Consider the following 15,865-nt stretch of genomic DNA (forward strand, 5'->3'; position numbering starts at 1 on the left):
CGTGAACGCCGCTTGCCAACCGACGAATTCGCGAACGCCGTTGAGCCGGATTTCGTTACGGTGGCGCATTTACCTCTGAGCATGTGCACCCAACCGCAGTATATATATACGCTGGTGTATCGATATATGTAAAGACATTCATGGGTATCACCATTCATCAACACGCACTGACCAGCGAGGTGAAGTATGGGAAAGCCACCCCATGCGACCTACACGGCTGGATTGAAAAAACAGTGCCAACTTATTCTTCTTATTGGAATAAAGTGAGCCGGTGATTCTTGTTGTAGGCGAGTATCTGTTAAGATGACACATTCCATAGTGGTCACTGAGCTCCTACCTCCCCTCCCCGCGAGTGAAAAGATTGCCCATTGACACTGAGCCGGTTGCAAATTCACGTGAACATAGCTGCCAAGCCCGCGGTGGCAGGCGCGCAAGAGATTAAGGCCCTTAATGTTCATGATCGTCGCCGTGAACAGTTCCAAACACAAACGCGTGGACACTTCGAGTCTCATATCAGCCGTGCATATATCCACACACGCACACAAGCGCGGACACACATACATACACGCGCACACACATACATACACGCGCGCACACGCACACACGCGCACACACACACATACACGCAAATCACAAAACCCAAAGCAAAGCATACGTTCTACACCGATGTGTTCACCGATTTAAAGACACATGTGCAGCCCATTGCAAGAAAACAAATCGCTTAAATCAAGAACGTCACTTTTTTTTACTGAAATTGTTTAGTTATTGAGCCCACAAAGTGTTGAAAGGTGTGTTTATATCTGAAGCATATCTCGTTTTTATGGAAGACGCGTTTCGAGGTTCGGTTGTGGAGGAAAAGGCGTCTTCATTTTCACAGCGGGACATAAAACCGTGTCCGCGTGTTATATACGAGGCATGACACGTCACTTAATCAGATCCTGCGAGACATCTCACTGAAGACATCTCTCGTGCGAGACATCTCACTTAAGTTCCGATAGATAGCGAGGATTTGAACCATTGGTGTCAACGCCGTTGTGGAATGGTGTTTATGTATTATTATTATTATTATTATTATTTAATTTCATCTATATGCATTTTTATTTGCATGCCCGGAATAAAAACTTAAAATAATATTATATTAAATCTATCATCGAGATATTATCTCTCTCTTTGTTTTTTGTTTTTTCTCAGGCCAAAAACAACGCGTTCTTAAGAGAATGGCAGCGTGTGTGAGTTTACGTGAGCTTCCTTCAGCTACCAACTGTTACCAACCGCGCACGTGGTTTCTTTTTTTATCGTTCGCGATTGGATAACGCCTGACGTATCTATGGCAAGAGTTTCTATTTGAAGCTTTCGTGACTGCAGGGATTCATCTTCTTGGTTCTTTCGGTAAAGTCATCACGTAGAAGGGAAATAATAAAATAATAAAAACATAAAAATAGAAACACTTTTCACATTTTTCGATTTAAAGCTTTCGTGACTGCAGGGATTCATCGTCTTGGTTCTTTCGGTAAAGTAATCACGTAGAAGGGAAATAATAAAATAATAAAAATAAAACATAATAAAATACAAATCTCACGACGTTTCGGCCACAACACAAGCAGCCGTGCTGCTTGCAGCCGTGCTGCTTGCGTTGTGGCCGAAACGTCGTGAGAATTGTATTTTATTATGTTTTATTTTTATTATTTTATTATTTCCCTTCTACGTGACTTTACCGAAAGAACCAAGAACATGGCAAGAGTGTTTGAGTCTCAAAGAGCAGGTGATTGAGTCCCCGCAGGAATGTTCCTGCGGCGCAGTGGCGAGCGAGCGCGCGGCATTCTCGAACTTGCGACTCGGCTTCGATCCCTGGCCGCGGTTAACATCAGTGGCGAGTGATGATGTTAACCGGCACTGACCCCCCCCTCCTCCATCCGCGTCCATCTTCAACAAAGCTGCACTGACTCGTGTGGTCAAATATGTTCTTTTTTTAAACCTCCATTGAGCGACACGGCATGGAGAAGCCTCCATCCAGCAGTGGATTGACAAAGGTCTGAAGTTTTTTTTTTTACATTTAATCTCCATCTGTGTCGGCCAAAAAGCGCAATTTTGTGCTCATTAATTCACGTAAGTTATTTGATGACGCTTCTGCGTTGGCAATGGTGCCCAAGCACAATTACAACACTGCCTTGCAAGAATATATATATAAACCATCGGCGACGTTTCGGGCAATAGCCCTTCTTCGTAGCAAATAATGTGCCACGATGTGCAATGAAGAAGGGCCATCGCCCCCCCCCCCCCCCCCCCCCCAAAAAAAAAACGTCGCCGACGATAGATCTTCTTTTTCTTTTCGAAGCAATGTCGTTGACGAGCGTTCGTGGTTTTCGTCTTCGATCAATTCGCTCACGATGTGGAATCCGCACGCGAAGAATTCTGAGTATGCGACTTGCGGTGACCCTCTCTACAACAGATTGCCGCTGATGCGCCGGGAGAGCAACACGCACTCCGTCGAATATATCTCTTGACGTTATTCTTTTTACTTAATTTTTTTTACATACAGAAATTGCAACAATATTCTCCGCACCCACCCCCCCCCCACCTTCCCCCGCCATGACCCACCGGTTCGTAATAAACAAAAATATCTCCGCGTTGTAAACACGCGGCTGTCGGCCAGCTCACGTTCCGAATTGTTGTTTTGGTGGTTATGGTTGTTGTTGCTGCTGCTGTTGTTTTGCGATGATCAGCAGTTCGATAATCACGACCTCGCTTCGCTCATTGCAACTCGTCGCTTGACTGCGTCGGAATTCGCGACTCGCTGTGTATTTAACAGAGTGCAGCGCGCTTGCGCGTCGCTCGATCACTTACGTGACACGCGGGCGTAATTCGCAACGGTACGTATATACGTACGTACACCGCGAGAAAGACCTGTCGATACAAACATACAATCCTACAATGTGCACGTGCTGTATGTGCGGGTTAACATTGCATTGCGTGCGGTGGAGGGCTGGCACGGCGGTTAACGCGCTACGCAATGAAACCCCCCGTGGATCTACGTTAGATTCCCGGCCTGGGCCACCGTGACCAGCGAATGACATCTGAACCGCCTCCACGTCCTTCTGCCCCCCTCCCCCACCCCCCCTCCCCCCCCTCCCCTCCTTCACCAACCCCCACTGACCAGCGTGCTGAAGTATGTGCATTGTCATTGCAATGCATCGTTGCGTGTTGTTCAGTTGTGTCGTTCGTGTCACGACACTGCGACCTGTGGTGTTGCAGGAAGGATGTGGCACAGATAGACGTGTGTGTGTGTGTGTGTAAGTGTGCAGGAGATGTGTGTGTGTGCAGGAGATGTGTGTGTGTAAGTGTGCAGGAGATGTGTATGTGGGTGTAGGAGAGATGTGTGTGTGTGTGTGTGTAAGTGTGCAAGAGGGACGTGTGTGTGTAAGTGTGCAGGAGATGTGTGAGTGTGCAGGAGAGATGTGTGTGTGTGTAAGTGTGTAGGAGGCATGTGTGTGTGTGTAAGTGTGCAGGAGGTGTGTGTGTATGTAAGTGTGCAGGAGATGTGTGTATGTAAGTGTGCAGGCGGTATGTGTGTGTGTGTAAGTGTGCAGGAGATGTGTGTGTGTAAGTGTGCAGGAGATGTTTGTGTGTGTGTGTAAGTGTGAAGGTGCTGTGTGTGTGTGTAAGTGTGCAGGAGGTGTGTGTGTGTGTAAGTGTGCAGGAGAGATGTGTGTGTGTGTGTGTGCAGGAGGTGTGTGTGTGTGTGTAAGTGTGCAGGAGATATGTGTGTGTGTGTAAGTGAGATGTGTGTGTGTGTAAGTCTAAGTGAGATGTGTGTGTGTAAGTGTGCAGGAGATGTGTGTGTGTGTAAGTGTGTATGAGGTGTGTGTGTGTGTAAGTGTGCAGGAGATGTGTGTGTGTGTAAGTGTACAGGAGATGTGTGTGTGTGTGTAAGTGAGATGTGTGTGTGTGTAAGTGTAAGTGTGCAGGAGGTATGTGTGTGTGTGTAAGTGTGTAAGTGTGCAGGAGGCATGTGGCACTTCAGGATACCGCTCGATCTGATGACCCAACTTGATCCATCCGCCTTGACTCATTCCAATTAACTCGCCTCTATTAAAGACGTGCCACATTCATCCCGAATTAACCGTCCTTATAAAGTACGATTATGGGTACAAGAAGCCAGTAAAGACGGTGAATTAGGTGCGTAAGGCAGTTTGAACTGGTGTATGTTACTGGGGAGGAGCATACGATGCAAAGTTCTTGAGTAAATATCATGGACAGAGCTGAATACAAGAAGGATCACATCGTCGACGTATTTAATAAATGAAATGTTGAAAGAACGTTCGAGAGATAGAGAGAGAGGGGACCTAAAACCTGATTGACCTAAGTTCTTCACGTACATCAGAACGGTGAATTAAAACGATCTGCAATTCGTGAAGCGTTTAACATTTAAAGAAAGCACACACACACACACTAACACTCACGATGAACGCAATGTTTTAGCGTCTGTAGCCGAGCATATAAACGAGCGTGGAAATAGATTAAATATAAAACTAGATCGCGTCTCAAAACAAAATCCAACAATGCGCATGGAGTGATCGGCGTATCGACGAACACGGCATATTTTTTAAATAAATATACATTTATAACGCGATGCACTGAACAAAATTGCACTGTAACAAAGACACGGATCCCCCTCCCCCCCCCCCGTATAGCCTCAACACACTGTTGGGGCAAGTGCTGTTGGCGAGCACCTATGAAGGCCGGGGTGGGATGGCCAGCACCACGCCCGTCCGCCTTTGTCTCCCGAGTGGCGGTGTTCACACACCGCACCAGCTAACCCACTTAAGGCTGAGTCGACCTAGGCGAGGCCCAGGAATCGGTTTCAGATCATCGTCACCGGTGTTGGCCGTGAGCGGGAATCCAACTCGGAAAACCGCCGGGTTCGGAGCGGCAGTTTAGCGCTAACCGCTGCGCCACCGCTCCCCGGCGTAACGCATTCCACCCACCACCCAAACACTCGCTCGCACGTGCGGCCCGACCCGTGCGAGCCTCTGTGCCTCTGCGTGTATGTGTGTCCGTCTGTTCAGCCGCTGTTTCCCCGTTACACACAGAAGCGTATGCCGTCCGCCGCCACCGCATCTCATTTACATATTTACGCATTTCCCACCGAGACTGTAATTAAAAGCGGTGCCTGCGTTTAATTAGTTTTAATCCGATAGTCGTTACGCAAATGATGCCGGGGAGCTAAAACTCGGAGCGCCGTCCTCGGCCTTACACAGCAGAGGTTAGCGCGCGCGCGCGTGCCGGTAGGAGTGTGATGGTAGGAGTGTGATGGTAGGAGTGTGATGGTAGGAGTGTGATGGTAGGAGTGTGATGGTAGGAGTGTGATGGTAGGAGTGTGATGGTAGGAGCGGGAGTGTGATGGGGAGCGGCGGTGCAGTGGTTAGCGCTACGCTGCGCTACGAAGCCGGCGGCCCCGAGTTCGATTCGCGCTCACGGCCACGTGCACCATCAGTGACGATTATCTGAACCGGTCCCGGGCCTCTCCTAGGTCGACTCGGCCTCAAATTAGCACCTGGTGAGGTGTATAGTAAACATCGCCACTGGGGAGACAAAGGCGGCCTGCCTTCACAGGTGCTCGCTAACAGCACTTGTCCCAACAGTCTGTTAAGGCTATACGGGGGATCTCTATATCTGCCTTAGCGTGAGAGAGATCGGCAGAAATAGCTGCTTCTGCTACTACTGCTACAATCGCCTGCGTGAAATGAATCGACTCATGCTCATGAACGCATTCTCTCGCGTTCGTGATTGCGCTACAATTTGTGGCTGCTAAACGAGCGCACATTCACTGATTCCGCACATCTATATTGTCAATACATACACACACACACACGTGATGTGTACATACCTGATGAAGTACGGTCGTATGTACGTTTAGATTCATTTGGAATATATGCGCGGGCCGTTGTGTGTTACATTATCCGTTGCACGTTAGGGGGACCTCCTTTAACGCATTAGAAACCTCCGCTGCTTTGTTTTTAAAGTGATGGCCCAATATAAAACAAATCACTTTTTTACATATATGTGGATGCGAATATTAAACGCGTGCAAATAAGGTCCGCCGCGTATGCGTTGAATCATTCGCTTTTCCGCGGCCGCAGTACGTGCCTGGATGTTCTTTTTTGTGTTCACACACACACACACACAACACATCCCATGAGCCAGTGTGAGGAGCGCAGATGGGTCTCAAAACCGGCGCATACATTAAAAGTGCGTATAAAAAACCCAGCAAAGCCGCAGCATTCATTAAACAACGCAACGAGTCGTCCTCATGCATGACGTGCACCATACACACACACGCACCATTGTAGTTGATCCTGTAAATGAACTGCTACGAATCGGCACGACGTCAAAACTGCCGCTTGTAAATTAACGCGTTAGCGTCTTCACGGGGCTTTACAATTTGCGCGTTTGGGGGCATTTGTAGACACTTCAACAAAGTGATACTGCTGCCGCTGCTTATCTTACTGCTGCTGCTGTTGCTGCTGTTGATGTTGCTGCTGCTATTGCTGTGATGCTGACGGCGAGGTGGGTGCCATGTGTGCTACCATCACGGCTGCTGTGTGGCACATTGCTCATAAACACTCTCTCGGCCCGACAGCATGCGGCGACAGATGCCCGCTCTCCCCTGCTCCTCGCATATTGTCCGCCGCGCATCTGTCGCGCTCAAATAAAAGTGATCGGAGCGAAGAATGACCATGATTATTTTTTTTTAAGGACAGCGGTTGGGTGATGGTCAAGGCGTCGGAAGATTGGTGGAACGGTGGGGGGGGGGGGGGTGCGGTGTGGAGTCGGGAAGGGGACACACACACACACACACGAACGTGTTCAAAGCCAATTAGTGAAAGTGCCAGAAACGCATTGCTAATGCTGCGCCGACAGCCACGCGCGTTCGTCCGCTTCGCGAAAAGAGGTGGGGGGGGAGGCTGTCGTTCGGACGAGTTCCAGACGCTCGAGTCGATGTTAACGGAGCAGCGCCCAAGTCATCGTCGAGCAAATGCAGCGCGCGTGGGTTGCGCGCGCGCGGGAGTCCGATTTCGATTTCGCATCGTGGCCAACGTCACTCCGCCACGCGGACGCGTCAGTGGCGTCGATTGGTAACGGTGAGCGCGAAGATTCGTTCCGAGTCCTGAACGCGTCTCTTGAATGGATCGCATCTCTTATTAAGAGCGACGCACGGTCTATGTCTTGCCTCTAAAACTAGAAACCGCCGCTGTCCCGTCAAGTCGGACTACAATTGAACGGAGGTGGGGGGGGGGGTGTGGGGTTTGGGGGGAGATTTCATTTTCGAAAAAACGGAGCCACGTTTCCGCTATGAATTATAACGGGCCGCTGTCGATTAAGACTCACAGACTCGCGTGCGCACAGGAAAAGTATTCCGCTTTTGTAGAAACCCCGAGTTGCGCACGCACGAGAAAGAAAGGAGAGAGAGAGAGGACACGGATGGGGATTGTTTCAACTCTCAGCCGCTCATCATCGCGGGGGGGGGGGGGGGGGGCACGTGGCGACGGCACCGCACATGCACGAGACAACAACGCCGACCAACTCGAGAGCCACTCAAACAAAGTGCGCCCAGACGCGTGGCAGTGTCGTGCGATCTGCCGTCGTTGAGCAACGCAGCACCTCGGCACGACAGCGGCAGCCGCTGCTGCGGTCTTGCTCGAAGATCGTAACGGAGGCCACTGGAGCGAGAGGGGATGCGAGAGGATGAACACAAAACCCCAGCGTATCTCTCTCACCTTTGGACATGAGTCGCGCCGAGTGCGTGAAGGAGGTCGAGGAGGAAGGGAAGGAGGAGGCGGAGGAGAAGGAGACGCAGGCGACGATGTCAGAGCGTAAAAGCCAGGGAGGAGGACGGCCGAGGGAGAGGACGGGGCAGGTGTAATCACATCGGCAGGCGGAGAGCGACGACTAATAAAGGTGCGTGAGTGGCGGCGGGCGTGGAGACTCTCTCTGCGTGCATCCCTGAGCTCGCAACGCCGCGTGCGCACGGGGGGTACCACTCTCCGCCTCCTCCACCCCCCCCCCCCCAAGACCACCTCCTCCACCCCCCCCCCCCCCCCGAAGGCCACCCCCAGCCCAATCAGCTTTCGCCTACCACGTAGGCAAGACCGAGGGCGCGTTGTGACGGCGCGTGCCATTGGCTGGGGCGTTATCTATTTAATTCATTGATTCCCCCCCCCTATACCCTGCATCGTGAATGCATGAGAAATGAGGACGCAATCGCTGCGAACCCGCGCTCTGATCACGACGGCTCGTCAATGCGTAAACGCGTTGAGTTGTCAAGTCACGCGAATCGCGTCTCAATGCACAGCTGCCTCGCTTGTAAGGGAGTGTGGAGGCGTTGGATTGCGTTTGCACTCCCGATGCCTGCTGGCTTTAAACTTTAAAGCTGTGGCTTAGTTAGATAAGCGCTAGCGACATTAAGCGACGAGTTTGTCCAAATGCGGCGTGAACTTTGTTCTTCCCTGTGCTTTGGCTTGGTAGTGTGAGTCAGTTTGCTCTCACGTCACAATACGCCCGTGCGAGCGCGCGGCCCGTTTTTTTCTTCTTCTATTATGATTTAAATGACGCCGATGAATCTCCACTGTAATTTACTGCTTTATGCCAAAGGGAAAAACAAAAATAACAACGCGATCGAAAATCCAACTCACACGGCCCGCGTTACTAAGCGCGGACAACTACTACGACTGCGCAAAAGCGCGTCAATGTCGTACGCAAACGTCCGTGCGTGTGTGCGTGCGTGTGTAAGAAAATCCAATAGCAATTTTAATAATTGCTAGTCAGCGAAAAATTATCACAAGGTAGGTGATTTGTGACACCGGAGATGATAGGTTGCGCAATATCGCAGAGGTTTTTTTTTAATGCGTAATTTGCGCACGCCGACTCGCACGGACGATGCGAACCCCGCCGTCGAAAAAAAAAGACCAAAAAAGAGATCATCGGCAGCCATACTCTGTGAAGATGCCACAAGTGAGAAAGCGCATCTCAATGTCAGCGCCGGGCCACGCAATGCAAAGTTTAAAGTCACGTGGGAGAGGTTACATTCGGTGCGGCCCAACTCTCTAATGATCTCGCGCGTGCAAAATTACGTTTTAATAATTATTACGACTGTTATTATTGTCGGTTTAACTCTATTGGATAATGTCATCGACCAGCGCAACAAAGCGCGCAGAGTTCACGCGTGAGGCTTTGAAACGGCGGAACGGGAGTTTTTTTTTCACTCGCGTCTCGAAACGTTCAATTGTGTTCTTTAAAAATCTCAGTTCATGCATATATTGTTTAAAGTTTTTACCAAGGAACAGTTATTTTCTTTGAAAGCAAAACAACTCGACTCGTCAAGCCGAATAATCATCGCGTTCGGGCGCACCGTCTCTTATTAGCGAAGCGAAGAAACACTCCGCGTCTTCTGCGTGCAAAACAAAACTCGCGCGTTTGGTCGAAGGTGCCAGTTGCCGCCGAGACAAACCGCTTCACTTGGTCCAATTCAATCGTTCAGCGCGAAAAACGCCGAGATGCAAATAACTTTGCGCGTTTCTCTTTTTTGGTGAAACTCGAGAAACCGCATTGCGCTCGCGAGCAAACCGCCTCGTTTGATTCTAATAAGTTGCACGCACGCCGTTATCAAGACAGCCTGTTTTATTATCCCTGTGTGTGTGTGTATGTTACAAAGCGTTATCGTGTTTGTCTTAAAACCTTAAACGCTTCTTCGACGTCCCGAAAATGAACCGAACGGCAGATTCCCGTGTGCGGTGTCGCACTTCGGCAACAGTTCCCTGGCGCGTATCGTAAAATTATTGGCGCAACGCGTTGCGTAAATGTGCCCGCGCGCGCGTGTGAACGCCGCAGTGCCGTGCCACGCCGCGACGTACCTCTCGTGTGCACACGGGTGCCGAGTCTTCACGCCGTGCAAGCTGCACGTCAAACGCGTTGGGCAGTCAACTGTGACCGCCGAACGGCGAGCGCTGCGTTAAGAACGGCGAGGTCGACCCGCGGAGTGCGCATGCATCGAGCACCGAACGCAAATCCGTCGCGTGCCATTTTAATAATGTATAAATACAGCACTTAACAACGCGTGTATGTGATATTAACAGTGGGGCCACGTATTGAAGGGCTCTGTAATTGCTCACTTGTATATTTGGTTGTTGTTGTTGTTGTTGTTTTTTTTAATCTTTTCCGAGAAAAGTAAAGTTGTTTCGTGAAAACTCGCGTGCGTTTTTAAGTAAAAGCGCTCGCAATTTAAGGTCATTTTAGGGTCAACCTTAATCCGTCACAATTCTCAGAAACAGGGCAATGATGTTACTTTTCGGTTTGTTCTGTATCGCCCCACGTCACTCGTCTTATGATTTTGATCTCACTGATCAAACGACGAAATGTGCAGTGGGCACCTACGGCATTTATCTGCCCATGGATTGTGACGATGACATTTGATCTCTGCACGAAGAACATTACGCGAGAGCCTGGTGCATGCAGTGAATGACATCGTCGCAAGTGTTACGGCTCTGTGGTGATCACAGATTTAATCAGTTAACAACTTAATCAGCCCCCCCCCACCCCACCCAAATAAAAATCCGAAGGTCGTACGACTCGACGCGCGTGATCGAAAAGCCACGGGCACACTCACCGATCATTTATTTGTGTTTGTGGATGTCAATCGTCGTGACCTACGAGGCGACGTGGGGAGGCCTTCATCCAGCAGTGGATTGGCAAAGGGCCGTGAATTATTCATCACTAATTTTATTTTTTTATCGCTTTTTGAGGGGCAGGAAGACAATGGCACGCGTTTGTGATACTCGTAAAAATATATATATACACAAATATGACATTTACATTTTAGCTACAAACGTTGTATGCCAGTTAAAAAAATTATACCCACAGTTTATTCAACTTTACACGTAGCTACTCATGATTGATTTTTTTATGTGATTCAACTAATAATGAACACAATAAATTAAGTTATTTAATGAAGAACGCCTCAATGCTCTTTTTCAGGAGGGATGTTCAGCAAATTCATTTTCATTTTCAAATCGCGTGTTTTGCGATATGCCGGAGGAAACAGGAGAATTCAGATACAACTCAACGGACATTCAAAGAGGAATAACAATGACATCTCCACATAGACGGCATCACAAACCCACTTGCTCTACTGCCCTATGTTGACCAAACAACAAGCTCGTCCTCACTCACGCACTCACTCACGCACTCACTCACGCACGCACACGTTCACTCACGCACTCACTCACGCACTCACACGCTCATGCACTCACTCACTCACTCACGCACTCACGCACTCACCCACGCACACGCTCACTCACGCACTCACTCACCCACGCACTCACTCACGCACACGCTCACTCACGCACTCACTCACGCACTCACTCACGCACACGCTCACTCACGCACTCACTCACTCACTCACGCACTCACGCACTCACTCACTCACTCACTCACGCGCTCACTCACTCACGCATTCACGCACTCACTCACGCACTCACGCACACGCTCACTCACGCACTCACTCACGCACTCACTCACGCACACGCTCACTCACTCACTCACGCGCTCACTCACTCACGCATTCACGCACTCACTCACGCACTCACTCACTCATTCACGCTCACTCACGCACTCACTCACGCACTCACTCACGCACTCGCTCACGCACACGCTCGCTCACGCACTCACTCACTCACTCACGCACTCACGCACACGCTCACTCACTCACTCACTCACTCACTCACGCGCTCACTCACGCACTCACTCACTCACGCATTCACGCACTCACTCACGCACTCACTCACTCATTCACGCTCACTCACGCACTCACTCACGCACTCACTCACGCACTCGCTCACGCACACGCTCGCTCACGCACTCACTCACTCACGCACTCACTCACGCACTCACTCACGCACTCGCTCACGCACACGCTCGCTCACGCACTCACTCACTCACGCGCTCACTCACGCACTCACGCACTCACTCACACACTCGCTCACGCACTCACTCACGCACTCACTCACTCACTCACGCACACACGCACGCACGCCACCAGCCTCCTCGACCCAACCCAGACGACCGAGACTGCGCGAGCAACAGCGCTCTCTCTTGGACCACCTCTTACGCACGCGCCGCCTCGACGGCAGAAGCCGCGAAAATCGAGGCACCTTGCTCTTTGCACCCCACCCACCCCCTGCGCACCCCTCCCTCTGCCCCCCACGATGCTCACCACCCCCCCTTCACTCGGCAAACCATCTTAGCTCGCTGCCACCTTCGTTGCGTGGACGCAGGGCCGAGCGCCAGACGCGACTGTGCCGAGCACCGTTTATTATTCATGAGACGGGCGCGGCACCGCGCGGGCGGCCGAGCCCCTCCCGAGCCCCCCTCGCCATCTGGCCCGGTCCGGACCGAGAGCGGCGCGGGATCCCCCCGGCCCTGGCCAGATGAGCTCGCCAGCCGGCCCGCTCTGTACACCACGCAGCCTCCGAGCCCTTCGGGCGAGTGAGTGGGCGAGCGGGCAAGCAGGCGGGCAGGCTGGCAGGCAGGCAGGCAGGCGGGCAGTAACACGGGACACGGGTCTCGGGCAAAAGCTGCTTGATGTGCCCCCGTCGCGCTGTTTGTTGATGGAGAGGAGACCTTAGATGTTGCGCTGTTTTCTTGTAGGGGGTGCGGAGTAGTAGGAGGAGGGGTAGAAGGAGGAGGAGGAGGAGAGGCAGTTGACGGGGTGGTTTGGAACGCGAGGAGATGGCGATGACGACTCGTTTCGTTTCGGATGTGGCGGTGGTTGGTGGTGGTTGGTGGTTAGACATCCGTTCGCACTCAATGAGTCAATAGGAGGATTTGCAAACAGCGGAAACGTTACGACGGCACTCAAGTGAGGCTTGCCCAAGATCTGCTTTGCTAGAGTGTGCCATAGAGTCTTGCGTAACGTCTGTTTACCGCAATAAGCAACCGAACCCTGCGCGTGCAGGGGTGTGAATCGGGTGGCGCCAAGGCGTTTCGAAAGTGGTCAGTCACCGGGAAACTGTGGCTACTGACATACCTTGAAGATCTTCTTGGTTCTTTCGGTAAAGTCACGTAGAAGGGAAGTAATAAAATAATAAAAATAAAACATAACAAAATAATTCTCACAACGTTTCGGCCACAACACAAGTAGCCGTCCTCAGGTGAAGACAGGTCTGTCGAGGCGACAGCGTCTAAAAGAAAAACACCACCACGCTTGGAGCGTCTATTTAAGCTGGGTTAGAAAGGGGGGGGGGGGAATGCGCATTGACGAAGATGAATCCCTGCAGTCACGAACGCTTTAAATCGAAAGATACCGTGAAGACTTTGCCTAATAAACGTGAAACATTGGCGTCACTGACGCAGTCGTGTTCGTTACACGCGTTCGATAGACGCGTCGACAGAGAGAGATGTAACGAACGCAGTCGCGTTGTCAGAATAGCGATAACTCGGACGCGGAGCGGTGGGGCACTGATTAGCGCACTGCGTTCTTAAGCCGAGCCACTCGAGTTCGAATCGCGGCCACGGCGAAAATAACTGACGCCTGATATCTCAGCATCTCGTCACCCCCCTCCCCCTCCCCGCTTCACCGAACCTGCGGTGACAAGTCTGGGGAAGTATGGCGAACAAAAACCCTCCCCGGCAGTGGCGCAACACTGCAACGAACAGGCGTCCATCCATCCAAGCAGCTGTCCATCAAAGTCCCGACTTATTTGACACGCGGGGTTGCCGCATTTACAAAGGCGAACGCGTTCCAGATGTCCGCCCGGCGCCGGCATGAACCACCACGACCACCACCACCATTCATTTTTATAAGCAAACTACAAATTGCGCGAAATGCACACTCGAAGGCGGCCAATCGAGTGCCGGGCGGCCCGTGCCAGCGTGATTATCACGTATATTTCAATTAACGGAATTGAATTATTAAACGCAACGCGACGCAGTGAAGTGATTACTGAAATATGTAAAACGGTCGGCCCCGGGAGAATGCGCACTGTCGCTTTGTACGTCCCCGTGACATATGGCGCTAACGCCGCGGCTAATACGCATCGGCCGTTTTGTTCAGACAGACCGGGGGGTGTTAACCACCTCCTCGGTTTGTTGTTGTCTTCGTCTTCGTCGTCGTGGTCGTCGTTGTTGTTGTTGTTTATGCGGGATCGTTTTCACGGATAAACTTGCAGAGCCGCTTGGTAACGTTCAAACATCACCGTCGTCGTAATCGTCATCATCATCGTCGTCGTCGTCGTTATCATCATCATCGTCATCATCGTCGTCGTCATCGTCATCATCGTCGTCGTCATCATCGTCGTCATCATCGTCGTCATCATTGTCGTCATCGTCATCATCGTCATCATCGTCGTCGTCATCGTCATCATCGTCGTCGTCGTCATCATCGTCGTCATCATCGTCGTCCCGCACGCGGTTCTGTAAACCAACATCTGAGCTGCGAAGAAAACCAAGAAGGAGAACAAGGATAAGGAGAACATTGGGCGCTCACTGTGACATCAGCAGCACAAGGCGCTGGGAGAGTGCAACCGCTGCTGGTTGTTCCATCTGTGCTCTCTCTGTGTTCTCTCTGTGTTCGGCGCAAACGTTTGGGCTGCTGCTGTCGTCTCGTTCGCGAGACCGACTCGTCCCGAACGCGCCACCGCACGTCGCGCTCGGAGTGCAGTTTGGCCGTCTTGTTTTATAGTTTCATTCTTTTATGGGACGGACGCAGAGGGTGGGGCGCTGCTGTCCGGTCCATCATCTGAGTTCAATTCCTGGCCACGGTTTAACAAAAAATAAAGTGAGCCGTGATGTCGAAACAATTCCTCGATAACTCCCTACATGAAGCCCACAATGACCAGCAGTGGATAGACTTAGGACCGTGTGTGCAAAAAAAAAGAAGAGTCCCTGGACTCGATGCGGAATTTCCCTGAATGAATACGGCATCGCAATGGCAGGGCGGCGCTACAAACACAGAGCCGGACTTGATACCGGGACGCCGAGAATCAGTTGCACATCGACAAACATTTCAACCACCATCTTCTCAACGGCCTACCCCTGCGAATCATTGCCACGGGGGGGGGGTGTCTTTAAGGGGGGCCCCTCTTTTTTTTCGGGGTGGGGGGGGGTCAAGCAGACGGTGCCCTCTGTTAATGTCATCGTCTTCGTCGGTCGCCCGCAGCGTCGAGCGAGGTGTTGTCAACAGGAGGCGATTGAGCTCCCCACGAACGCAGCTTCGCGCACGCGACCGCAAGGCGCTTTGCGACTCGTGCACGATTTGGGATGATTGATGATTCACGCGCGATTTGATGGGGCGACGTTTGGGGTGATGGATGTCGATTCGCGGGTGATGGTTTGTGATCGACGATTATAGTCGATTGATGATGATTTCTGATGACGTACGGATGATGATCGATTATTTATGGATGATGATTGATGGATTGTGATTTATGGATGTCGATTGATGATTGGGGTTGTTGATGGAGAATTATAGATGACTGTGATGATTATTACACGATTGATGGATGATAACTGATGATCGATTAACGATTCTTTATTTAATGATTAATTGATGGATTATGATTTATGGATGTCGATTGATGATTGGGGGATGTTGATGGAGTATTATAGATGACTGTGATGATTATTACACGATTTATGGATGATAACTGATGATCGATTAATGATAATTTATGGATGATGATTGATGGATTGTGATTTATGGATGTCGATTGATGATTGGAGGATGTTGATGGAGGATTGTAGATGACTGTGATTATCATCACACGATTGATGATCGTTATACATGCTTGATGGATGATGATTAACGATTGAT

At 50.9% G+C, this 15,865-nt stretch overlaps 1 protein-coding gene across 1 annotated transcript in view; it reads left to right on the plus strand.

Moving 5' to 3' along the window:
- Positions 1 to 15,865, plus strand: part of LOC144720578 (AP2-associated protein kinase 1-like) — a 253,435-nt gene that overhangs the window by 233,894 nt on the left and 3,676 nt on the right. The window lies entirely within an intron of this gene.

The sequence above is a fragment of the Lampetra planeri genome, chromosome 9 (assembly GCF_965212315.1).
Source record: "Lampetra planeri chromosome 9, kcLamPlan1.2.h2, whole genome shotgun sequence".
Classification (NCBI taxonomy): Eukaryota; Metazoa; Chordata; class Hyperoartia; order Petromyzontiformes; family Petromyzontidae; genus Lampetra; species Lampetra planeri.